This window comes from Loxodonta africana, chromosome 20 (assembly GCF_030014295.1).
Source record: "Loxodonta africana isolate mLoxAfr1 chromosome 20, mLoxAfr1.hap2, whole genome shotgun sequence".
NCBI classification, from domain to species: Eukaryota; Metazoa; Chordata; class Mammalia; order Proboscidea; family Elephantidae; genus Loxodonta; species Loxodonta africana.
The window spans coordinates 31,525,253-31,552,602 of record NC_087361.1 but is presented as its reverse complement, the minus strand read 5'-3'; the positions used below and the strand labels follow the sequence as shown (position 1 = coordinate 31,552,602).

Below are 27,350 nucleotides of genomic sequence, written 5' to 3'. Positions count from 1 at the left end.
GGAACATCTTCTCCATAGTTCCTACGAACCTTCCCTCTTAATGTGAAATTCCAGAGAGGGAGGCTAGTAAGGTGAACTACAACCCTAATTGCTACATTTAATCTTGGGGCTGCGACTGGTACTCATTCTCTTCTTCCTTCATTCTAAATTTCTATGGTTATTCTAAATCTCCCTTACACTCATCTGGTAGCTCTTGGTGGCTTATCTGCTTATGTGATTCATACCTGTCTTCCTGAAATGTTTGAATGCTTGATAATCATACCTTTCTCAATAGGAGTTGCTATATGGCTTGTCTATAACTATAATGGGTCAAGAAATACTAGGAGTTGCCAACATAATTGCCTAGGCTCTATGAATATTCTCCATGACTCCTGCTGATCAGGGCCAATTACCTCTGCCAATATGGCAACCTATCTTCCTATCTCAACCCAAACTTGCATTTCCATGATATCCTTACTTCTTTTCCTAGCTAAAGGTTACTTTCTTTGGGGACCAGAACCCCCAACCCTGTGAAGAGTTTTGGGGACAGGGAACACATAATTCCTCACTGGGTCATTGGGAATGATGGTAAGTAGGGCCACTCTTACTCTACCTCTGTTGGCAGACTCATACATCCTTGCTGTTAGGGATACAGCATCATATAGAGTTGTCCAATTCAATACATACATAGCACTCTAAAGTTGGCATCCAGTCCCTTCAGAGTTTCTTCTAATCTGGTGCTTCAGCTGCACATTTAGAAGGCTGTTGCAGACTCAGTGAGGTAGACCACCTCTGAATGGTGCACTATGTGACCTGATCAATAGATCCCAAGGTTACGAGCCTATTCTCCCACTTTCTTTACTGTAAAGAGTATTCTGTGGTTGGATGCTATGCAGTGTGGGATCCTTAGCCCGTGGATCAAGCATTTAGGAAGTCCCTGCAAAATGATGCTGGCTGAAGTTCTGCAGACAGGAAAGATAAACCCATACCCAGAATGGTTATCTATCCATGTGAGAATGAAGTGTTGGCTAATGGAATTTGACCAAAATCATGAACTTACCTTTAACTGGTTAAGTGTCTCTCTTGATAATATTGCCAAATTAGGGGCTCACTATTCACCTCTGCTTATGGTAATTTGGATACTCAGTGAGAACAGTAGCTAGATCTCCCTTCCACATGGTAAGTGGAAGTCCACGCTGTTGGACCACGGCCATTACATTTTTGTTGTCACCATGCCAATTCAAGGGCAGACAATGATAAAGTCTGGATAATCTCTACTGGCCTAGTAAGTTTATTCACTTAGTTGTCTTCTTGCTTATTTTGTGATAGATGTTTTCCAGTGGACATTAATGCTTGAAAGAAATCCTTTCTCACTTTGTTTCCACTCCCACTTGTCCATCCACATGATTAACACGGTACTTCTATTTCCAGTCTTTAAGTCCTTTCCTTGCCAGACCCATGATGAGAGTTTCAGGCCATTAGCCATTGCTCAGCAATATATACACACACACACACACACACACACACACACACACACACACACATATATATATATATATATATTCTCTCCCGGGGACACCACATGTTTCCAGACAAAGAGAATAACCATGTAAATTGTTCACAGCTTTGCCCAAGTGGAAGATCTCTAATTTCCAATAACTTTCATGTCCATCTCTGAATGTAGACATGATGTAGTTGCCAACCATTTTAAGTTTGCACCTGCTTAACCTGCCAACCCATCTATAAAACAAGTCTGGGCTTTTTCTACCTGTATCATCAACTTACAGAGTATTCTCCCATATTGTCTTAGGTCTAAGTTAACGGACAGAAGCTAGTCCAACTTTGGTGAGTGACATGGGCCCTAGGCTAACTACACCTGAGGCTTAATTGTTTGTACCCTCTTGTCTGGTTATGGTTTGATCCCAGATGTATATTTTCCATACTAAAATTTCTTGGTGATGGCCCCATCCTACTTTATGACTTGGTGGATCCAACAGCTCATATTGGGCTTAATGAACTTAAGGTCACTTGTCCCATGTTCAAGCATTCTGTCTCAGTAAAACATTAAGAGATGTTTCTTTTTTGCTTGTTTTGCTTTTGTAGCAGTTTTATTGAGATATAACCCATATGCCACACACTTTATCCACTTAATGGGCACAATTCAGAGTTGTACAACCATCACAAGCAATTTAAGAACACTTACATCACCTCTAAAAGAAACTTCACAGATTTTAGTAGTCATCCCCCCATTTTTCCCATTCCCCACAATCCTAGGTAGCCACTAATCTAATTTGTATCTCTGTAGATAGATTTGCCTATTCTGGGAGTTTCATATAAATGGAATCATACAATACGTGATCTTTTATGACCGACTTCTTTAACTTGACATGATGTTGTCGAGGTTCATTGACAGCATGAACTGATGTAGCATGCATCAGTAATTCATTCTTTTTATTGCTGAATAATATTCCACTTAAGGGTACAGCACATTTTCTTTATATATTGATCAGGCGATGCAGAATTGGGTTGTTTTCACTTTTTAGCTATTATGAATGATGTTGCTATAAACATTCATGTACACATCTTTGGGTGCATATATTTCTCTTGGGTAAATACCTAGAAATGAAATTGCAGGATCATAGGAAGTGAGCAAGGGATTGTTGGGAGGCAATATCTCACGAGTCTCTCACATTTTTACACATATTCTGAAGACAGTCACTGACTGTTTTTTGTATTGGGCTACCTTTTCAAGAATGTTTTTATAGCAAACATGTTTGAAGATACAGATATTTTATCCCTCCATAGCAAAGTGTAGATTTGGTGTCTATTTATTACAAAAGATTTAGGTTTCCTAAGCTCAGGTTTCCTCTTTTTTAATGCAAGTATCTGGTTTTCTTAGTCTCTATACAAATTGGGGCTTGGAGAACTGACCCTTAAATGCTGAGCCTCCTGCTACTGCTATTGCTATGAGAAATAAACTGTCCTTCCTTTTTGACCCAGGATTCTCTTGTCTTCTACCAGCATCTACAGTACTGTGGGAGGTTAACCTAGTAGATTTTTTTTTTTAATCATGGAAAAATACTGTGCTTATGTACATAAAGAGGATAGCTGTAAACCCTTCACAGAAGAAACTTTAGCCCCCAAAAAAAATCTTAGAGAAAAATTCCTGTCTCCCTCTGAACTATCAATGCAGCCCAGGCTGGAAGGCTGGGCTTCTTATCTCTGGCCATGCATCATACCATTACTACTGTAGAATTCCAAAAAGCACAGGAAAAAGGAATTCCAAACAGCACAGCTGTCTCTTGGCAGCTGAGGTGACAGAACATTCCCAGGGAACAAGCAGAGAATTTATTATGAGGTTTAAACTGTGTGGAATGCTGAAATTCTTCCGTATGAATTGGATCTACTCAACAGCAATGGGTTTGGTTGGTTTGTTTGTTCATTTTTTGGTATGTAGAGAGCCCACAGCAGGGTGGAGACCCAATAGAGGGAACTGAAAGAAAGTTAGTAATAACTTCATGGATACTCAGGAAAATGCATGTAACAAGGCACAGGCAGTACATTTTCCATTGCTTGTTGCCTCCACCTGTCATTCTCTCCCTGACAGTAGCTTAATACTTTGCACCTACTTTTTTTTCAGTGCCTCTGAATCCAGAAACCTAGTGATTGCAAAGAACTGTCCCAGGAAGATAAGACAGATGACTAGAAAAGTGATTTTCTCTAGTTACATATACTAGTTTTTTTTTTCCCCCTTTTTGAAACAAAAGAGTGGCGATAGGTATGGTGACTCAAAAGTGACATGGTTCCGATTCTGTTATTACCCTCAAGTGTTATCCTTTCTGACTTCCCAGACAGAGGCCATTCTTACAACTGTGATCCTGACTGGTACCTGCCTTCTTATCAGGCCTCACTGCATTTCCCACACCTACAGAGACTGCACATTTCCAAGGCTGCTCTCAGACCTGGCCTGGAACTCATCTGGAGGGTCTGAGAAATCAAAGATATTGGAGGGCCAATTGCCCAGCAGGGTGTCTAAGGGGGAGACTTTAGACATTGCATTTAGGAGCTGAGTTGAGGGGGATCTCCTTGAGCTTCATCTGCATGCATAGGTACTCCTTGATGACAGCCAGAGGAGTACAACGCACATGGCTTGGACTGGTTAGCAGTTTAGCATTCAGTTTAGCATCTACCAGCACTATAGAGCCGATAGCCCAGATGGTAAAAGAAATGGACAGCAAAAATGGAATCTAGACACTGCTTCTACTGCAGAATGAAGTGCAGCAACCCAGGGCAAAAGTGAGGGTGCTGAAGATGAAGGACATTATACAGAACCAGCCTTCAGGTGTAGAGTAGCCCACAGAATTGAACATCTGATCCATTGAGTGGCTACTGTGCAACGACCAGCTGAATAGCTCCAGTCACAGGCTCAGAAAGCCCTAATAAATTGTTTGCATAAGAATGATCTGTGACACAATCAGGAATGGGGGCCACAGGTAGCTGTGGAATTGGCCTGCCAGCACTCCTCAGGACCAGATAACACCTGGGTTCCATCTGCTACATCACAGTCCCCAGGATGCCCCAGCACCAGTGACCAACTACAGAATCGAAGCATCCATGCTTGGCCATGCCTTATTAGCAGACTCCTAAAATAGTGCTGAAAGACAGGGGAGTGGAGGGGCTTGTTAGTTTTTGGTAGGATGCATTATATCACACTCTCCACAATTCTTAACAAGGAATGCAACTTTTTTACTGGGGCAACCTTTATCAGTCTCCTGCTTCTTCATTCTTGCTCTTTTTTGGCTTTAGATGTTAAGCATCAACTTCATTAATTGCCTAACACATATGATACAAGGGTGATTTAAAAAATTGTAGTTAAGTTGGAGACTTGGGCCTGGCACACTGGTTTTCCCATTTTCAAATTGGAGAAAATATTAATTTCCTCTCATAGTCTCCTTATAAGGATTTTGTATGTATTCAGTAAGCTACTACATGAAAAATACTGACATCAGTATGTGGCCCTTACGAAGGGTATAAAACATTATATTAACATCAACTGTTTACTAATATAAAAACTGAAGGCAATATGTTACTTAAGAAAATTATTTTATGTATAATCTTAGATCTGACAAGCTCCAAAATTAGAATATTGAAAGACCAAAAGGTTTCATTTTATGTATTCATTACCTGACAGGTATTATTTGTACAATAACTGTTGATGCTTTCTGCCATATATATTATATGTACAAATTCAAAATTAAAAAAAAAAAGGAAATAAATGTGAGACCTTATCTTTAGGGCAAAAGGAGGATGATCTTCTTAGTCAAATAGTCCATGAATAAATAGGCAGTAACAATTTTTCTGCTTATTTTGAATAAGTGTCATCAGAAAAAGATTAATGAAAATTGTCTATCATTAGACATTAACATATGATTGTATGGACAAGGTATCATGGAGCTATCATTCTATGAGACCAAACAATATTTATATAATTAAATGTTTTGAAAACTTTACTAATACAAATATGACTATGACATATGGATGACTTAATGATCGAAAATTGACTTTAATTTTTTTTTCTGTTATCATTCAAAGATAAGCAGCATTCCACATATATTAATATATTATTGTCTCTTAAGAATAGCACACTGGAGGCGGAGCCAAGATGGCGGACTAGGCAGATGCTACCTCGGATCCCTCTTACAACAAAGACATGGAAAAACAAGTGAATCGATCACATACATAACAATTTACGAACCCTGAACAACAAACACAGATTTAGAGACAGAGAATGAACTAATACGGGGAAGCAGCGATTGTTTTCAGAGCCTGGAGCCAGCGTACCAGTCAGGTACGGCACAAGCACAGAGAGCTGCTCCACCCCCCTGAACTAACCCCGGGAGGGGGACCAGCCGGTTCCGCGGGCGACGTGGGACGCAGCCGGTAGGAGAAGTCCCCGGGAGGCAGTGACTGGTCTTGGAACAGGGAGAGCAGCATCCGAGCCGGGGAACCGTCCCGCAGGGATTTGGACTGGACGCAGGTACGGCATAAACACGGAGAGCTGCTCCACCCCCCTGAACTAACCCCGGGAAGGGGCCCAGCCGGGTCGCGCGGGCGGTGTGGGACGCAGCCGGTAGGAGAAGTCCCCGGGAGGCAGCGACTGGTATTGGAGCGGGGAGAACAGCGTCCCAGCCGGGACACTCGGTCACGGCACAAGCAAGGGGAGCTGCTCCACCCACCTGAACTAACCCCGGGAGAGGGCACAACCGGTTCGCGGGAGTGGCACGGCAACATGGCTGGAGGGACGAGAAGTCCCCGGGAGGCAGCGACTGATTTTGGACTCCAGAGTGCACCGTCCCAGTAGGGGAGCCTTGACGCTGGGCGTGGGGCTGGAAGCGGAGGATCTGACCGTGACTCCAGCGGGCCAGACCCCCCGGGGGCAATCTCCATACAGCCAGCACACATAGGCGACGCGCCCCACGGGAATCTCAGATATAATAGTCATTCCAAGCAACACAAGCAACTCCGGCTATATTCTGAGGTGCTACTCTCCTATCTCTCTGTTTCCTCCCCCACCCTCCCCAGGCGGTTTCATTAACATCCGAATAGCCTGAGCCAGAGGGAGAACTCTGATAGGGATCTGACTGCATTTTTTTTTTTTAGCGGATTTTCTGGAAAAACTAGTTTCCCAGTGATGGCTCGGAGACAACAATCCATATCAAACCACTTAAAGAAGCAGACCATGACAGCTTCTCCAACCCCCCAAACAAAAGAATCAAAATCTTTCCCAAATGAAGATACAATCTTGGAATTATCAGATACAGAATATAAAAAACTAATTTACAGAATGCTTCAAGACATCACAAATGAAATTAGGATAACTGCAGAAAAAGCCAAGGAACACACTGATAAAACTGTTGAAGAACTCAAAAAGATTATTCAAGAACATAGTGGAAAAATTAATAAGTTGCAAGAATCCATAGAAAGACAGCATGTAGAAATCCAAAAGATTAACAATAAAATTACAGAATTAGACAACGCAATAGGAAGTCAGAGGAGCAGACTTGAGCAATTAGAATGCAGACTGGGACATCTGGAGGACCAGGGAATCAACACCAACATAGCTGAAAAAAAAATCAGATAAAAGAATTAAAAAAAATGAAGAAACCCTAAGAATCATGTGGGACTCTATCAAGAAGGATAACCTGCGGGTGATTGGAGTCCCAGAACAGGGAGGGGGGACAGAAAACACAGAGAAAATAGTTGAAGAACTCCTGACACAAAACTTCCCTGACATCATGAAAGACGAAAGGATATCTATCCAAGATGCTCATCGAACCCCATTTAAGATTGATCCAAAAAGAAAAACACCAAGACATATTATCATCAAACTCACCAAAACCAAAGATAAACAGAAAATTTTAAAAGCAGCCAGGGAGAAAAGAAAGGTTTCCTTCAAGGGAGAATCAATAAGAATAAGTTCAGACTACTCAGCAGAAACCATGCAGGCAAGAAGGGAATGGGACGACATATACAGAACACTGAAGGAGAAAAACTGCCAGCCAAGGATCATACATACAGCAAAACTCTCTCTGAAATATGAAGGCGAAATTATGATATTTACAGATAAACACAAGTTTAGAGAATTTGCAAAAACCAAACCAAAGCTACAAGAAATACTAAAGGATATTGTTTGGTCAGAGAACCAATAATATCAGATACCAGCACAACACAAGGTCACAAAACAGAACGTCCTGATATCAACTCAAATAGGGAAATCACAAAAACAAACAAATTAAGATTAATTAAAAAAAAATACACATAACAGGGAATCATGGAAGTCAATAGGTAAAAGATCACAATAATCAAAAAGAGGGACTAAATACAGGAGGCATTGAACTGCCATATGGAGAGTGATACAAGGCGATATAGAACAATACAAGTTAGGTTTTTACTTAGAAAAATAGGGGTAAATAATAAGGTAACCACAAAAAGGTATAACAACTCTATAACTCAAGATAAAAGCCAAGAAAAACGTAACGACTCAACTAACATAAAGTCAAACACTATGAAAATAAGGATCTCACAATTTACTAAGAAAAATGCCTCAGCACAAAAAAGTATGTGGAAAAATGAAATTGTCAACAACACACATAAAAAGGCATCAAAATGACAGCACTAAAAACTTATTTATCTATAATTACGCTGAATGTAAATGGACTAAATGCACCAATAAAGAGACAGAGAGTCAAGGACTGGATAAAGAAACACGATCCATCAATGTGCTGCCTACAAGAGACACACCTTAGACTTAGAGACACAAACAAACTAAAACTCAAAGGATGGAAAAAAATATATCAAGCAAACAATAAGCAAAAAAGAAGAGGAGTAGCAATATTAATTTCTGACAAAATAGACTTTAGACTGAAATCCACCACAAAGGATAAAGAAGGACACTATATAATGATAAAAGGGACAATTGATCAGGAAGACATAACCATATTAAATATTTATGCACCCAATGACAGGGCTGCAAGATACATAAATCAAATTTTAACAGAATTGAAAAGTGAGATAGATACCTCCACAATTATAGTAGGCGACTTCAACACACCACTTTCGGAGAAGGACAGGACATCCAGTAAGAAGCTCAGTAGAGACACGGAAGATCTAACTACAACAATCAACCAACTTGACCTCATTGACTTATACAGAACTCTCCACCCAACTGTTGCAAAATATACTTTTTTTTCTAGCGCACATGGAACATTCTCTAGAATAGACCACATATTAGGTCATACAACAAACCTTTGCAGAGTCCAAAACATCGAAATATTACAAAGCATATTCTCAGACCACAAGGCAATAAAACTAGAAATCAATGACAGAAAAACTAGGGAAAAGAAATCAAATACTTGGAAACTGAACAATACCCTCCTGAAAAAAGACTGGGTTATAGAAGACATCAAGGAGGGAATAAGGAAATTCATAGAAAGCAACGAGAATGAAAATACTTCCTATCAAAACCTCTGGGACACAGCAAAAGCAGTGCTCAGAGGCCAATTTATATCGATAAATGCACACATACAAAAAGAAGAAAGAGCCAAAATCAGAGAACTGTTCCTACAACTTGAACAAATAGAAAGTGAGCAACAAAAGAATCCATCAGGCACCAGAAGAAAACAAATAATAAAAATTAGAGCTGAACTAAATGAATTAGAGAACAGAAAAACAATTGAAAGAATTAACAAAGCCAAAAGCTGGTTCTTTGAAAAAATTAACAAAATTGATAAACCATTGGCTAGACTGACTAAAGAAATACAGGAAAGGAAACAAATAACCCGAATAAGAAACGAGAAGGACCACATCACAACAGAACCAAATGAAATTAAAAGAATCATTTCAGATTATTACGAAAAATTGTACTCTAACAAATTTGAAAACCCAGAAGAAATGGATAAATTCCTGGAAAAACACTACCTACCTAAACTAACACATTCAGAAGTAGAACAACTAAATAGACCCATAACAAAAAAAGAGATTGAAACGGTAATCAAAAAACTCCCAACAAAAAAAAGCCCTGGCCCGGATGGCTTCACTGCAGAGTTCTACCAAACTTTCAGAGAAGAGTTAACACCACTACTTCTGAAGGTATTCCAAAGCACAGAAAATGACGGGATACTACCCAACTCATTCTATGAAGCCACCATCTCCCTGATACCAAAACCAGGTAAAGACAATACAAAAAAAGAAAATTATAGACCTATATCCCTCATGAACATAGATGCAAAAATCCTCAACAAAATTCTAGCCAATAGAATCCAACAACACATCAAAAAAATAATTCACCCTGATCAAGTGGGATTTATACCAGGTATGCAAGGCTGGTTTAAAATCAGAAAAACCATTAATGTAATCCATCACATAAATAAAACAAAAGACAAAAACCACATGGTCTTATCAATTGATGCAGAAAAGGCATTTGACAAAGTCCAACACCCTTTTATGATAAAAACTCTTACCAAAATAGGAATTGAAGGAAAATTCCTCAACATAATAAAGGGCATCTATGCAAAGCCAACAGCCAGTATCACTCTAAATGGAGAGAACCTGAAAGCATTTCCCTTGAGAACGGGAACCAGACAAGGATGCCCTTTATCCCCGCTCTTATTCAACATCGTGCTGGAAGTCCTAGCTAGGGCAATTAGGCTAGACAAAGAAATAAAAGGTATCCGGATAGGCAAGGAAGAAGTAAAGTTATCACTATTTGCAGATGACATGATTATATACACAGAAAACCCTAAGGAACCCTCCAGAAAACTACTGAAACTAATAGAAGAGTTTGGCAGAGTCTCAGGTTATAAAATAAACATACAAAAATCACTTGGATTCCTCTACATCAACAAAAAGAACACCGAAGAGGAAATAACCAAATCAATACTATTTACAGTAGCCCCCAAGAAGATAAGATACTTAGGAATAAATCTTACCAAGGATGTAAAAGACCTATACAAAGAAAACTACAAAGCTCTACTACAAGAAATTCAAAACGACACACTTAAGTGGAAAAACATACCCTGCTCATGGATAGGAAGACTTAACATAGTAAAAATGTCTATTCTACCAAAAGCCATCTATACATTTAACGCACTTCCGATCCAAATTCCAATGTCATATTTTAAGGGGATAGAGAAACAAATCACCAATTTCATATGGAAGTTAAAGAACCCCCGGATAAGCAAAGCACTACTGAAAAAGAAGAAGAAAGTGGGAGGCCTCACTCTACCTGATTTCAGAACCTATTATACAGCCACAGTAGTCAAAACAGCCTGGTACTGGTACAACAACAGGCACATAGACCAATGGAACAGAATTGAGAACCCAGACATAGATCCATCCACGTATGAGCAGCTGATATTTGACAAAGGACCAGTGTCAATTAATTGGAGAAAAGATAGCCTTTTTAACAAATGGTGCTGGCATAATTGGATATCCATTTGCAAAAAAATGAAACAGGACCCATACCTTACACCATGCACAAAAACTAACTCCAAGTGGATCAAAGACCTAAACATAAAGACTAAAACGAAAAAGATCATGGAAGAAAAAATAGGGACAACCCTAGGAGCCCTAATACAGGGCATAAACAGAATACAAAACATTACCAAAAATGATGAAGAGAAACCAGATAACTGGGAGCTCCTAAAAATCAAACACCTATGCTCATCTAAAGACTTCACCAAAAGAGTAAAAAGACCACCTACAGACTGGGAAAGAATTTTCAGCTATGACATCTCAGACCAGCGCCGGATCTCTAAAATCTACATGATTCTGTCTAAACTCAACCACAAATAGACAAACAACCCAATCAAGAAGTGGGCAAACGATATGAACACACATTTCACTAAAGAAGATATTCAGGCAGCTAACAGATACATGAGAAAATGCTCTCGATCATTAGCCATTAGAGAAATGCAAATTAAAACTACGATGAGATTCCATCTCACACCAGCAAGGCTGGCATTAATCCAAAAAACACAAAATAATAAATGTTGGAGAGGCTGCGGAGAGATTGCAACTCTTATACACTGCTGGTGGGAATGTAAAATGGTACAACCACTTTGGAAATCTATCTGGCGTTATCTTAAACAGTTAGAAATAGAACTACCATACAACCCAGAAATCCCACTCCTGAGAATATACCCTAGAGATACAAGAGCCTTCATACAAACAGATATATGCACACCCATGTTTATTGCAGCTCTGTTTACAATAGCAAAAAGTTGGAAGCAACCAAGGTGTCCATCAACGGATGAATGGATAAATAAATTGTGGTATATTCACACAATGGAATACTACCCATCGATAAAGAACAGTGACGAATCTCTGAAACATTTCATAACATGGAGGAACCTGGACGGCATTATGCTGAGCGAAATTAGTCAGAAGCAAAAGGACTAATATTGTATAAGACCACTATTATAAGATCTTGAGTAAACCTGAGAAGAACACATACTTTTGTGGTTACGAGGCGGGGAGGGAGGGAGGGTGGGAGAGGGTTTTTTATTGATTAATCAGTAGATAAGAACTGCTTTAGGTGAAGGGAAAGACAACACTCAATACACGGAAGGTCAGCTCAATTGGACTGGACCAAAAGCAAAGAAGTTTCCGGGATAAAATGAATGCTTCAAAGGTCAGCGGAGCAAGGGCGGGGGTATGGGGAACATGGTTTGCAGGGACTTCTAAGTCAATTGGCAATATAATTCTATTATGAAATCATTCTGCATCCCACTTTGAAATGTGGCGTCTGGGGTCTTAAATGCTAACAAGCGGCCATCTAAGATGCATCAATTGGTCTCAACTCACCTGGAGCAAAGAAAAATGAAGAACACGAAGGCCACACGACAACTAAGAGCCCAAGAGACAGAAAGGGCCACATGAACCAGAGACCTACATCATCCTGAGACCAGAAGAACTAGTTGGTGCCCGGCCACCATCGATGACTGCCCTGACAGGGAGCACAGCAGAGGACCCCTGAGGGAGCAGGAGATCAGTGGGATACAGACCCCAAATTCTCATAAAAAGACCAAACTTAATGGTCTGACTGGGACTAGAGGAATCCCAGCGGCCATGCTCCCCAGACCTTCTGTTGGCACAGGACAGGAACCATCCCCGAAGACAACTCATCAGACATGAAAGGGACTGGTCAGCGGGTGGGAGAGAGGCGCTGATGAAGAGTGAGCTAATTATATCAGGTGGACACTTGAGACTGTGTTGGCAACTCTTGTCTGGAGAGGGGATGGGAGGATAGAGAGAGAGGGAAGCTGGCAAAATTGTCAAGAAAGGAGAGACTGAAAGGGCTGACTCAAGAGGGGGAGAGCAAGTGGGAGTAGGGAATGAGATGTATGTAAACTTGTATGTGACAGACTGATTGGATTTGTAAACGTTCACTTGAAGCTTAATAAAAGTTAATAAAAAAAAAAAGAATAGCACATTGAATTTAAAAAAAGAAGAAAAGTAGATAGACACATTAACTCGTACGAAATTCAGTGCATTATTCCATTGAAGTTTTTTTTTTTTTTTTTTCCTCAACATTATCGATTTTGGCCCAGAGATAAACCCAGTCACAGTGAGTGATAAAGTATCACCAAAACCCATTGACTTTTTTCTTTTTTTGCTGTAGTTTTTGTCAGGTCAATGAATTATCCTTGGCTTATACTTTGTTCTCTAAGGCATAATTCAAGATTAAAAAAAAAGTTGGGTCTTCACAAGTTTGGAGAGATAATGCCAAATACAGCATGAGAGAGTATCTAAGCTTTTTTTTTTTTGTTGTTAAATATGTCTTGCCCTAATTCATGGAATGTTTATATAATTACTACTTATTAATGACTGAAAGTGGTTTATTTTCATAAATTTTGAATGTTAGTGAACAAAAAGTTTGCTTTTACTTCCTTTATGTACCTTAACTTCAACAGAATATAAATCATCTCTATGATTTTAACTAGTGAAAATTATGCCATAGTCCAAAAGGTACAAATAATAAACTTTCATTCAGTGGTTAGCTTTTTACAGATGCCATATTAAATACTACATGTATATATGTCTCTCCTTTTTTCTGTCTTGTTTTATTTATCTACCTTTCCATCTAGGGTCATTAAATGTAACTCTAGAAAGTAGATGCTATTTTTATCTGTATTTTATAAAGGTGAAAACTAAGGCATAATGATGCTAACTAGGTAACTTTCCCAAGGTAATAAATCTGATGTGTGGTGATACCATTAGGTACACTATAATAAAAAATTTATTAATGTATTTTTATTATCTTTAAATGAACTTTTCTTATAATTATTATAACAAAGACATTTGTTAAGTTCTAAACAAAGGCACTTAGGACAGTTATAAAGTTAAGCCATATTATAATTTTTATTCAAGGTTTTGCAAATAGATCCTGAATTTCTGTTTGTATTTTCTGAAACATTAGATTTGAGGGGCAACAGGCAAAGAAAAGCTAATATATGTATAATAGGTGGAAACTCTACGGGGGGCAGTTCTACTCTGTCCTATAGGGTCCCTGTGAGTCAGAATTGACTCGACCGCACTGGGTTTTTTTTTTTTTTTTTTTTGAGGTGGGGCCAAAAAAGAAAACCAAAGGACAATAGAACAGAGAAAAAAATCTTTAAAAAAAATAACCAATCTGAAACAACATTTTGAAATACCATGAAGGGACTCCTGGTTCATAAGCAACTGAATATAACATTGTTGTCTGTTGTTGTTAGGTGCCTTTGAGTCGGTTCTAACTTATAGTGACCCTGTGTACAACAAAATGAAACACTGCCCGGTCCTGCACCATCCTCACAATTGTTGTTATGCTTAAGCCCATTGTTACAGTCACTGTGTCAATCCATCTTTTTTGCTGACCATATACTTTACCAAGCATGATGGCCTTCTCCAGGGATTGATGCCTCCTGATAACGTGTCCAGAGCACACGAGACGTAATCTCTGTGCTTCTTCCAAGACAGATCTGTTTGTTCTTTTGACAGTCCATGGTATATTCAATACTCCTTGCCGACACCATAATTCAAAGGCACTAATTCTCTTTTGGGTGTCTTTATTCATTGTCCAGCTTTCCAATGCATTCTAGGCTATTGAAAACACCATGGCTTGAGTCAGGCATACCTTAGTCTTCTAGGTGACATCTTTGCTTTTTAACACTTTAAAGAGGTCTTTTGCAGCAGATTTGGCCAATGCAATATGTTTTTTGATTTCTTAACTGCTACTTCCGTGAGTAAAATGACAACTTCAATATTTTCTCCATTTATCACGACATTGGTCCAGTTGTAAGGATTTTTGTTTTTTTTTATATTGAGGTGTAATCCATATGGAAGACTGTGATCTTTGATCTTCTTTAGTAAGTGCTTCAAGTCCTCTTCACTTCCAGCAAGCAAAGTTGTGTCATCTGCGTAACATTGGTTGTTAATGATTCTTCCTCCAATTCTGATGCCCCATTCTTCTTCTTATAGTCCAGCTTCTCTGATTATTTGCTCAGCATACAGACTAAATAGTATGGTGAAAGAATACAATACTGACACACACCCTTCCTGACTTTAAACCAGGCTGTATCCACTTGTTCTGTTCTAGCAACTGCCTCTTGATCTATGTACAGTTTCCTCATGAGCACAATTAAGAGTTCCAGAATTCCCTTTCTTAGTGATGTTATTCATAATTTGTTACAATCCACATAGTCAAATGCCTTTCTGGTATTCTCTGCTTTCAGCCAGGATTAATCTGATATCAGCAATGATATCTTGGTTCCACATCCTCTTCCAAATCCAGCTTGAATTTCTGGTAGTTACCTGTTGATGTACTGCTGCAGCTGCTTTTGAATAATCTTGAGCAAAGTTTTACTTGTTTGTGGTATTAGTGATATTGCTTGACAATTTCCAAATTCAGTTGGATCACCTTTCTTGGGAATAGGAGTAAATATGGATCTTTTCCAGTCAGTTGGCCAGGTAGTTTTCTTCCAGACTTCTTGGGATAGAAGAGTGAGCGCTTTCGGCACTGCATTTCTTTTGTTGAAACTTCACAATTGGTATTCCATCAATTCCTGGAGCCTTCTTTTTTGTAGTGCTTTCAGGGCAGTTTGGACTTCCTTCAATACCATCAGTTCTTGGTCATATGCTACCTCCTGAAATGGTTGAACATCAACCAATTCTTTTTGGTATAGTGACTGTGTATATTCCTTCTATCTTCTTTTGATGCTTCCTGCATTGTTTAATATTTTTCCTGTAGAATCCTTGAATTATTTCTTCAGTTCTTTCAGCTTGAGAAACGCAGAGCGTGTTCTTCCTTTTTGGCTTTCTATCTCCAAGTTTTTGCACATGTCATCATAATACTTTACTTTGTCTTCTCGAACCACCCTTTGAAATCTTTTGTTCAGCTTTTTTACTTCATTTCATCCTTTTGCTTTAGCTACTGGATGTTCAAGAGCAAGTTTCAGAGTCTCCTCTTTTCTTCCTTTCCTGTCTTTTTAATGACCTCTTGCTTTCTTCATGTTTCATGTCATTTCACAACTTGTCTGGTCTTCAGTCATTAGTGTCCAATGTGTCAAATCTATTCTTGAGGTGGTCTCTAAATTCAGGTGGGATATAACTTGGGTGGCATTTAAACCCATGATAGTTTCTTAGGCCTCCACTCTCAACTCTCTACTTGATTTCCATTCTCTTATTAAATGAACTCAACTAGTCCTATGGCACTTAATATCACCTGTACAGCAAAATTGTATCTCCAACTTTGATTTCTTTATTACTCTCTAAATTCTTATATCTGACATCCCACTGTATTTTTCTTCTTGGGGAATGTAATAAATACCTCAAACACTACATGGACAATACAGAAATCTTGACTGCCTCTCCCAGACATGGTACTCCTAGATATTACCCAAATTGGTAAAAAAGCACAGTCCTTTGTTATGTTATTTAAGCCAATATCATTGGAGTTATCCTTGATTTCTCACTTTCCATCAACCCCCACAAGCAATCTTTTAGAAAGTCCTGCCAACTACTTCCAGAATCTCTTGACAATCCCCTTTTCTTCATTTCCACTATTTTTTTTCCAGCCACCATAATTTGTTGCTGAGTTTTTGTTGTCATTGTTGGTTTGATTGTTTGATTGATTTAAAAGCTTTCTATTTGGTGTCTAACTTTCTTAGGTCTATAATTCATTTTTCTTTACATAAAGGCAAAATGATCCTTCCAAAACATAAATCAGATCTTGCCACTTCCTTGTCTAAAACCTTAAATTCTTTCCCATTGCACTTCAAGTTATATTTCAATCCTTTATTTTAGGGTGCAAGGTCACATGTGATCTACTTGCCATCTCTCCTAAAATCAGTTTTTCTCCTCCATCTTGCTTTATACAGTGTAGCCATAATGGTCTATTTGCTGGCCAAGAACATAAGCTTATTTATGTCCTAGAACCTTATTCATGCTACTATTTTCTGAAAAAAAAAAAAAAACAGTCTTCCATGAGTCCCTTGCATGACGATGTTTTTATCATTTCAGAATTCCTATTAAATGTTCCCTAGCCTTGTTCATTACTACCACATTACTCTTTCTATTGCCTTTACTAAATTTATCACTTCCTGAAATTAAATACTATTCATTCTTTTCCTTGTTTATTGGCTATCTTTTCACCTCTAGAATCAGTTTTGTGAGTAAGGACCTTACCTATCATATTCACTACTACACCCCTAACATCACAATCACTAACACATATCTAAATGCTCAATAAATATGCATAAAATTAAGGGAAAAATGTACTCATTTAGAAAAAGACCGAGCTTCACTCTATCATCTTTTGAACAAAATGTATTCCCTCACCCACTCCTACTCTTCCGTGTAACATTATTATTATGAGCATGATGACTTACAAAGACTGTCATTTCGAATAATAAATTTTAAGCAGAATATCAAGGTCTGTAAGCAATGTGAATTATAAAGTGTGGTCCCTTTTCTTACACTGATTAGTTCTTCATACGTTGAGAGGCTCGTAAGGGTGCTTTTCTTTTATATTCATAACACATTTGATCTTGTTAAAACAGTATATTAGTTTTTTATCTTTTGGTTAACAAATTACCCCAAACTTCATGACTTGAACAACAAATTTATTAGCTCACAATTCTGAAGATCAGAAGTCTTGACATAGCATGGCTAGATTCTCTGTTCAGGGTCTCAATGCCAAAATCAAGGTGTTATCCAGGCAGTTTTCTTAATTAGGCCTTAGGATCCTCTTCCAAGAGCATACAGGTACAGTAAAATTTAGTTTCTTTTAGGGTAGGACTGAGGTCCTTGTTTCCTTGTGGCCTAAAAGCTGACAGCCATTCCTAGCTCCTACATGCTACTTGCATTTCTTCCCACATAGACCTCTCCATCTTCAAATCCGGCAGTAGAGAATCTCCCTCATATCAAATCCATCTCACACCTTTTAATCTCTTTTAGTGGTTTACCTGATTAGGCCAGGTTCACTGTGCCACTTAAAATCATCTAATCACAGACTTGGCTATCCATCATATCCACAGTTCAGGCCTACACTCAATGGAAGAATATTAAATAGGGCTTATACAACAGCAGGCATGAATCTTGAGAACGAACTTAGAATTCTTTTTGCCATCAAAAAGTTTTTCTTTGGTATTTAATCAAGGTAAAACTGTTATAAATAATGATTTAGGTAAGGTGCTTCAGTAATCTCAAACAGCAATTAATAGAATTATTGTACAATAGGCAACAGAACATTACTGTAAATAACATTGACAATAATATAAATGAAATCTTTTTTTATAAGAATTAAATAAGAAATCTTGTTTTTACAGATGTATAACCCATACAGACATTGAAAAAGTCTAACAGCCTAAGTTAATTGTAAATTCCATCATTCTCTGTCACTTGTAAATGAATGAAATGCAGTGTAATTATAAACGATTCTCAGATAAGTTCAATTTACAGTTAAAGGTATTTGTATGTGCATCTCTTTGCATCATTTCATCACTGAGTGAGTACTTACAAAAATTTAATTAACATCCAATAGATAACAAGTTTGCTTAAAAATCAACTAAAATTTAGATGAGATTTTACTTTAAAATTAGATTACTAAATCTGGGTTGATGAAATGTTACCTGTTTATTAAGCATGGAAGTAGGGCAAAATCAGTCTTGTGAAGAACATGTAATATATTTTGCTTTATAAAGACTTATCTGTCTATTCAGTTGAAAGTGATCCTGTCATTGTGCACCATGTAGTCAACTCTGACTCATAGTGACCCTATATGACAGAGTAGAACTGCCCCACAGGGTTTCCTAGACTGTAATCTTTATGGAAGCAAATTGCCAGGTCTTTCTCCCCTTGGAGAAGCTGGTGAGTTTGAACTGCTAACCTTTTGGATAACCACCAAGTGGTCGACCATTGAGCCACAGGGCAACTAGCTAAACTGATAACTGCTTGCAGTTAAGTATGGTAGGCTAGAAATCACATCCAGGAAAAGAAGGTCTAGCATTATATCCCCACTTTACCATTTACTAGTCGTATGACCCTGGATAAGTTTTTCTCTGAGATTACATTTTCAGTATGTCCTAAAATGCTGTTGCTCCTACCAATGTACACACTATTCTCAACCCCTAACAATCTGTCACACCCACTCTCTCTCTCTAGACCTTTATGACTAAACTCTTCATCCTTGTTTTTGTTGTTCACCACAAGAAGCCCAGGCCAAGATCACTCCTTATCTTCCACACTCTAATTTCCATATTTCTCTGGGTACTACACATCTTAACCCAATCTCTCTCCCACCCTCCTAATTTCTGAAACCCTACATTGACTTTCAATCTCACGAACTGCTATTATCTAAACCTCTCTTTCCTCAAGCTCTTGCTAAATATTACCTTTCTCTTACTGTTATAACGTAAAATTTTTCTTTCCTTGAGGATACTCCTTTCACTAAGACCTCTCATCTGATGGATATTTCTATCCTCTCATCTCTGGTAAAACTAGGTCTTCAAGTATAGACGGTGTTCCTCTTCCCCATCATAGCTTCCATACTTTACTTTCTTCCTTAAGAATTACATTTTAGGTTCCACCTCAAACTTCTTAGTTATAATTTACTACCGGCCTCTTAATCACTGTTTAACATTTTATTTCCTACAATATTGTCTGTCTTTACAGTATGACTGTTACCCTAATTCTTGATATTCCCATATCTGTGCGGATGATTCTACCTTTTTAATAACAAATTTCTCCCTTCCTGAGCCACTCATGACCGTGGACACACCCTGGGCCTTATCATTACCAACAATACTTTAAAAAATTCCATCCTCTGACCAGCACTTCTTATCTTTCCACCCAACTTGTTCTAGCACCCTGATTACAAAAATTGACTAGAACATTCATTGACTAGAACCTCCTTTCATGGTCCCCTATTGTCCGTCCTATTTATCTTTTTTTCCTTATTTCTCAAATTAATTTCCAAAATTAACTATCACAATGACATTCCCTTGTCCTTCTCTTGCTTCTTCATTCTTACTTTACCTATTTTCATCTTGCCTTTCCCTTACTTGAATCCTGAAGAGGAACACATAAGACATGGGACTGATTTCAAATTTATACCTCTGCTCCAATTGGGTAATCACACTATATTTACCTTGTCCATTCACTCTCTTACCTTTAGAGATGATCCAACTGTCCAAATCTTCTCCTTCATTCACATTCATCTGAATACTGACTCTGCTTCTTACTTCACTGAAAAAGTAGAAAGAAATGGAAGATACATTTCAGAAGCCTCACCTCCATAGCTTCACAATGAATGGTATCAGTGAGGTATCTCTTCTTTTCTTTGTTAAAATAAGTGAACTGTCAGTGTTTCTAGTTAAATTCAATGCATACACTTCTGCTTAATCCAGAAAGTTTCTCTCACATTCATTCATCATGAAAATTTCCTTTCCAACCAGACAATTTGTGGCAGTATTCAGAAAAGTTGCTGTAACTTTAAAAAAAAAAAAAAAAAAATCCAACTTGCTTACTCAGTGATTTTCACCTTCTTGTATTAAAAAAAAAAAAAAAAAATCAAAATTGTGTTTATAGTCACTACATACAATTTTTTTTTTTTTTTTTTTTTTTTACTTACTCAAAGATTTAATGCACTACTAGTGGGCTTTCTTCCCAATGTTCATATAGCAATGTAAAGGATATCAAGAACATCTATATAGCAAAATCTTATGATAAATTCTCAGTCTTCACATTATTTTAACTGTCAGAAGCATTTGTTAGTTTTCTAGACCACCTTAGAAACAAATTGTCACTTGACATTCAGGACATAAAGCCCTGCTTATTATTGCTTTGCCTCAGTGGCCCCTACTTTTATTTATTTATTTATATTGTGCTTTATGTGAAAATTCACAGCTCATATTAATTTCTCATACAAAAATTTACACACATATTGTTATGTGACACTAGTTGCAATACCCTGTAATGTGACAGCACACTCCCTCTTTCTACCCTGGGTTTCCTGTGCCCATCCAACCAGCTCCTGTCCCTTTCTGCCTTCTCATCCTGCCTCCAGACAGGAGCTACCTATCTAGTCTCATTCATCTGCTTGAACTAAGAAGCATAACCTTCACAAGTATTATTTTATGTTTTATAGTCCAGTCTAATCTTTGTCTGAAAAGTGGACTTTGGGAAGGGTTTTAGTTCAACAATAATGACAACAAAAAACAAATGCTTTTCAGATTGTAAAAGCCTAGAAACAATGACTAACCCAGTACCAATGAACACCCCTAGCACACAGATTTAAATTTTGGTCTGTAAATATCATTTGCCATTTTAGGGAAACAAGGTACCTTAGAAAAATAACTGTTTGTAGGTATGCAATAGGAAATGCACATGATAAGCCTATAACATCTTGTCTTAACCAGCAACTACAAAGCTCATTTAAAAATACTAAGACTATCAAGAGGACTCAGAAGTAAACAAGAAGAGGCTCTCCCATTTGTCAGAGATGGAAAAAAAACTTGAGCATCAATAAGAAAATTAAGAACCATATCAAATATAGTAAAATGTATGAGATCATAAATATAAAAAGTGAAAGCTACTAATTAGAGACCTTCAGAGGATAACACAAATCAAGATATTATTTTGGTAATTAAAATAAAAGGAAAATAATAGAGCATATATGCTAACTTATTGTATGAAATAACCCTCAAGGAGAGCAATTAGGAGTATATAGCAAAGTGTGTATAAATTTCTGTATGAGAGACTGACTTGATTTGTAAACTTTCACTTAAAGCACAATAAAAAAAAAATAACAATAATAACCCTCAAGGCAACCACATAGCTGATAAGGGAGAATTTCTCTCCTAGAAGACATGCAGAAAGAATGATAGAATTAGAATATTGCCATTTTAACTTCCACCTAGCTGGAAATAGAAGAATATGTCTTCAATCTGATAGAGGGATTAAACTAAAAATGTGCTACTGACATTATGCTTACTGGTGAAATATTTTTGTTTCCTATAATCAGGAGCAGGGAAGGGCATTTCTTTTTTTTATTTGACATTATGGAAACTTTGGTGGTATGGTAGTTAAGTGCTCCTGCTGCCAACCAAAAGGATAGCAATTCAAATACACCAGGGGCTCCTTGGAAACTCTATGAGGCAGTTCTACTTTGTCCTATAGGGTCATTATGAGTCGGAATTGACTTGATGGCTACAGGTTTTTTTTTTTCCCAGCATTATAATTTAGGTCTAAACAAATGCAATAAGGAGGAAATAGAAATAAAAGGCACAGGCATTAGAAAGAAGTAGACATGTCTTTTTTTTTTTGGCAGATGACAAATTATTAGTGTATAAAATCCAATGAGATCTACAAAGAAGCTACTTGAAGTAATAAGTGAATTTATAAAGTTACAGGCTGCGAGATCAATTTAACATTTTTATATATTAGCAGCAAACAATTGGAAAGGACAAAATACTCTTTACAGTAGCATCAAAAAGCACCTCATATTAAACAATAAATTAAAGAAAATTAGTGCAAGACAATTTTACTGATAACTATAACATATTGATGAGAGAGATTAATGAAGGCCTTAGTATGTAAAACATGTTCATGGTTTGGAAGACTGAATATTATTAAGATATCAATTATCCATATATTGAGTCACCACAATTCCAGTTTCTTTGTTTGTTTATGTAGAAATGGACAAATACATTTGAAATTCTATACAGAACTAAAAAGACCCTGCATAGACAAGAGTATCTTTGGGAAGAAACAAAAGGGTGGGAAGGCAAAGTTGGAGAATTTACACTACCTGATTTAAAAAGTCAATAAAAATATATTGACTAAGATAGTATGGAATTGGTGTAAGGAAAAACTAATATAACAGTGAAACAGAGAGAGAGCACAAAAATGGGCTCAAATATACATAGACAATTGGACAGTTTTTGACAAAGATGTCAAGGCAGTGCACTGAGAAAAAAAAAAAAAACCCTAAATTATGCTGAACAATTGCATATTTGTATGGTCTATGGTTAAAAAAAAAAAAAAAAAAAAAAGCCCTCATCACATATAGAGTATAATCTGAGATTATATGTGACAGTAGACCTAAGTCTCTAGAAAAGCACATATCTTCACATCCTTAGGGTAGAAAAGTTTTTTTACACAGGACATAAAAGTAATCCCCTGCAAAATTGCAAAGGATAAGCAATAATACATCAAAATTAAAATTCCACTTACAAAAGTTCCAGTTGTGATAATAGGAAGACCAAACAACAGTCTGGAGAAAAGGTTAGCAATTCCTAGATCTGACAAAGGGCTTGTATCTCAAATATGCAAAGAACTCTAACAATTCAATAAGTAGACAAACAATCTAATTCTTAAAAAATGGGAAAGTCAACAGACACACATACAGGAATGGCAAATAAGCCCATTGAAAGATGATAACATCATCAATGATCAGAGAGATTCAAAGTAAAATCAAAATACGATACCACTACTGCAAGTAAAATGGCTAAAATTAAAAAAATAAAATAAAAAAGATCGACAAGACCATTGTTGGTAAGAATGTGAAGCAGCATTCTTAAACATCCCTTGTGGGAATGCATAATAGTACTATTTTGGAAAACTCAATGGCAGTTTCTTAGAAAGTTAAACATTATTTGCCACATGAATATTACCATTCTACTCCTATGTACATAGCCAAGACATTTTAAAGTATATATTCACAAAATAATTCTTCGAGAATGTTCAAAGCAGATTTTTTATAGTAGGCATAATTTGAAAACTACCTACATATTTCAAAACTGGAAGATTGATAAGTAAGTTGTGGAAAATTCATATAATAAGGTATTGCTAAGCAGTAAAAGAAACAAACTGAAAATACATGCAATGATAAAGATGAAACATTGTGTTGAACAAATGGAAGTAGAATTAAAAGAGAACAACGCATCATATGATTCTATTCATATGAAGTTCAAGAACAGATAAAGTTTATATTTGGTGACATAAATTTTAATATTACCTATTTTCAGGGGGTAAAGTTGGCATGGGAAGCTTACATATTGATCATGGTTTGGGATACATGAGTGTAAACGTGTCAGAACTCATCACACTGTAAAAATCTCTGTACTTCACTATATGTAAATTATACCTCAATACAGAAGACAGAAGCAGATTTATAAAAATACTGATACATACATATAAAAATCAGTATTTTTGCACACCACTGAAATATAGTAGATCCAGCAATGATTTTCAGTGACAACTAACATTATGAAAAGGGAGTCAACTGCATATCAAGTACGCCTGTTGAAAAAACACAACACCATCAATGAGGTCCTTTGGCCAAAATATTGGACCTTTATATGATCTGGCTTCCAGATATGGCTACCAGATTACAGGAAATGCACTATTTGGAAACTAATGTTAAACAGCAACATAAATAAGGGTAAAACAAGGAATATCAAAATATAGGGAGACTCTGGAGGGCAAACAATCTTCCACAAATAATTTGCAAGAAAGTTGAAGAACCTATAGATTAAAAGAGGATTTAGAGTCATTTAAAGCAAATGCAATATGTAAAACATTTGGATCCTGATTTCAATAAACCAACTGTAAAAAACAATGCATGTATATATATGTATGCATATATATATATAGATATAAAATATTGGATAGATGATGGTAGATTGATAAATAGATGGTTTGCTAGAATGACAGATAATGGATATAGATATACTGTATATATCAGAACGTGGCACAATAAGACAATAGAAATATGAACATTAAATATTTCATTATATTAAGAAATAAGTGTCATTTTAAGTGTTATTAGAGAATGTGAGTACTCTGAAAACATTATTAATTTTAGAGATACATACACATATATTTATGAATAAAATAATAATAATGTCCGAGATCTGTAAAAAAAAAAAATCAGTAGGGGGTATAGGTGAATGGGAATTATAAATAAAACAAGATTGGCCAAAATTTGAATTTGAGAAACTGGGTGATAGACCCTTGGGAATTCCTTACTCAGGTCACTCTACTTTTGAATATTTGAAATTTCCATAATAAGAGGTTGGAAAATAACCAGTATAGTAGAACAAACACTGATACCTGAACAGTAAGCATATTCAAAGTTTTCATGGCCTCTTTTAAACATTTTTAGTATAGGTTGATGGCATCAGTCCAAAGTACAAACAAGGAAAAGCAGTTTTATGGTGGTAAAATATTCTGGTCTAGATAAAAAGACCTCTGATGAAAAGTGTGAATAAAAATCTGTTTTTGCACATGTAGAAAAATGAATATGCTTTGAAAAATTCAGTTCACATATAGAGAATTTTATATGCTAGGTATTGGTATAAAACCAAATAAACCGAACCAACCGCCGTCTACTCCACCTGACTCATGGAGAATCCAGGTGTTGCAGAGTAGAACTATACTACACAGGGTTTTGATGATTGTGGTCTTTTGGAAGATTGCCAGCCCTTTCTTCTGAGTTGCCTCTGGGTGGGTTCAAATCACCAAACTTTAGGTGAGCAGTATAGTACTTAACAGTTTGTGCTACCCAGGGACCCCTTAACCCATTGCCACTGAGTTGATTCAGACTCATGGCAACCATATAGGACAGAGTAGAACCCCTTAGGTGTTGGTATACAATAACAATAATCAAAGACTTAATTATAAGGAAGCCTAGCAAACTCACTCTCACACATCTGTCAGTTTGTCATACTGTGGGGGCTTGCATGTTGCTGTAATACTGGAAGTTATGCCATTGGTATTAAACTACCAGCAAGGACACCCGTGGCAGACAGGTTTCAGCTGAGCTTCCAGACCTGGACAGACTGGGAGGAAAGATCCGACAGTATACTTCTGAAAGGAATTGGCAAGTGAAATTGCTCTGACAGGGATCACAATAGAAGGTTCCAGACAGAGCTCAAGAAAAATGTGGAGTGAAATTCTAACTCACACACAAAAAAAAAACCCAGCCTTACTGGCCTGGCAGAAACTAGAGAAACCCTGGAGGGTATGGCCCCTGGACACCTTTTTAGCTGAGTGATGAAGTCAGTCTTGAGGTTCACACTTCAGCCAAAAATTAGACAGGTCCAAAAAAAAAAAAAATCATGACTAAAGAGACTCTCCAGCCCAGGAGCAAGGACTAGAAGGCAGGAAGGGACAGGAAAGCTGGTACTAGGGACCCCAAGACCAAGAAGGGAGAACGTTGACATGTCATGGGGTTGTTAACCAATGCCATAAAAGAATATGTATAATAACTGTTTAATGAGTTTGTTCTGTAAACTTTCATTTAAAGTATAATAAAAGAAAAAATTATCCAGTGAAAACGTTATGAATAACAGTGCAACATTTCTGATATACTACGGGAAAATGAGCCCCTCAGGTTGGAAGACACTCAAAATACGATTGAGAGGAACTGTCTCCTCAAAGTAGAGTCTACCTTAATGACATGTTTGAAGTCAAGCTTTTGGGACCTTCATTTGCTAATGTGTCACAACACTACATGAGAAGAAACAGCTGCATATATCCATCAATAATTGGATTGAGGAATGTATGAATTATGAGTCTAGGAAAATTAGAAATCAACAAAAATGAAATGAAACACATAAACATTGATATCCTAGGCATTAGTGAGCAGAAATGGACTGGTACGGGCCAATTTGAATAGGACAATCAGACGGTCTACTATGCCAGGAATGACAACTTGAAAAGGAATAGCATATTCATCACCAAAAGGAATATTTCAAGATCGTTCCTGAAGTACAACGTTGTCGGTGATAGGATAATATCCATGCACCTACAAGGAAAACAAGTTAATATGACTATTATTCAAATTAAACATAACCACTAAGACCAAAGATGAAGAAATTGAAGATTTTTACAAACTTCTGCAGTTTAAAATTGATCCAACACACAATCAGGATGCATTGGCCATTACTGGTGATTGGAATGTGGAAGTTGGAAACAAAGAAGGATCAGCAGTTTGATAATATGGCCTTGGTGACAGAAATGATGCTAGAGGTCACATGATAGAATTTTGCAAGACCAACAACATCTTCATTGCAAACATCTTTTTTTAACAAATGGTGACTATACATGTGGACCTCGCCAGATGGAATACACAGGAATCAAATTTGCTACATCTGTGGAAAGAGATGACGGAAAAGCTCAATATCATCAGTCAGAATAAGCCAGGGGCCTACTGTGGAAAAACACCACCAGTTGCTCATAGGCAAATTCAAGTTGAAGCTGAAGAAAATTAGGGCAAGTCAGTGAGAGCCAAAGTAGGACCTTGAGCCTATTGTACCTGAATTTAGAGA

General features: G+C 37.2%; 1 pseudogene; it reads right to left on the bottom strand.

The window, feature by feature from the left end:
• Positions 1–4,025: 4,025 nt before the first annotated feature.
• On the bottom strand, positions 4,026–6,270 carry LOC111750670 (protein SYS1 homolog; annotated as a pseudogene).
• Between the last annotated feature and the right edge of the window lie 21,080 nt (positions 6,271–27,350).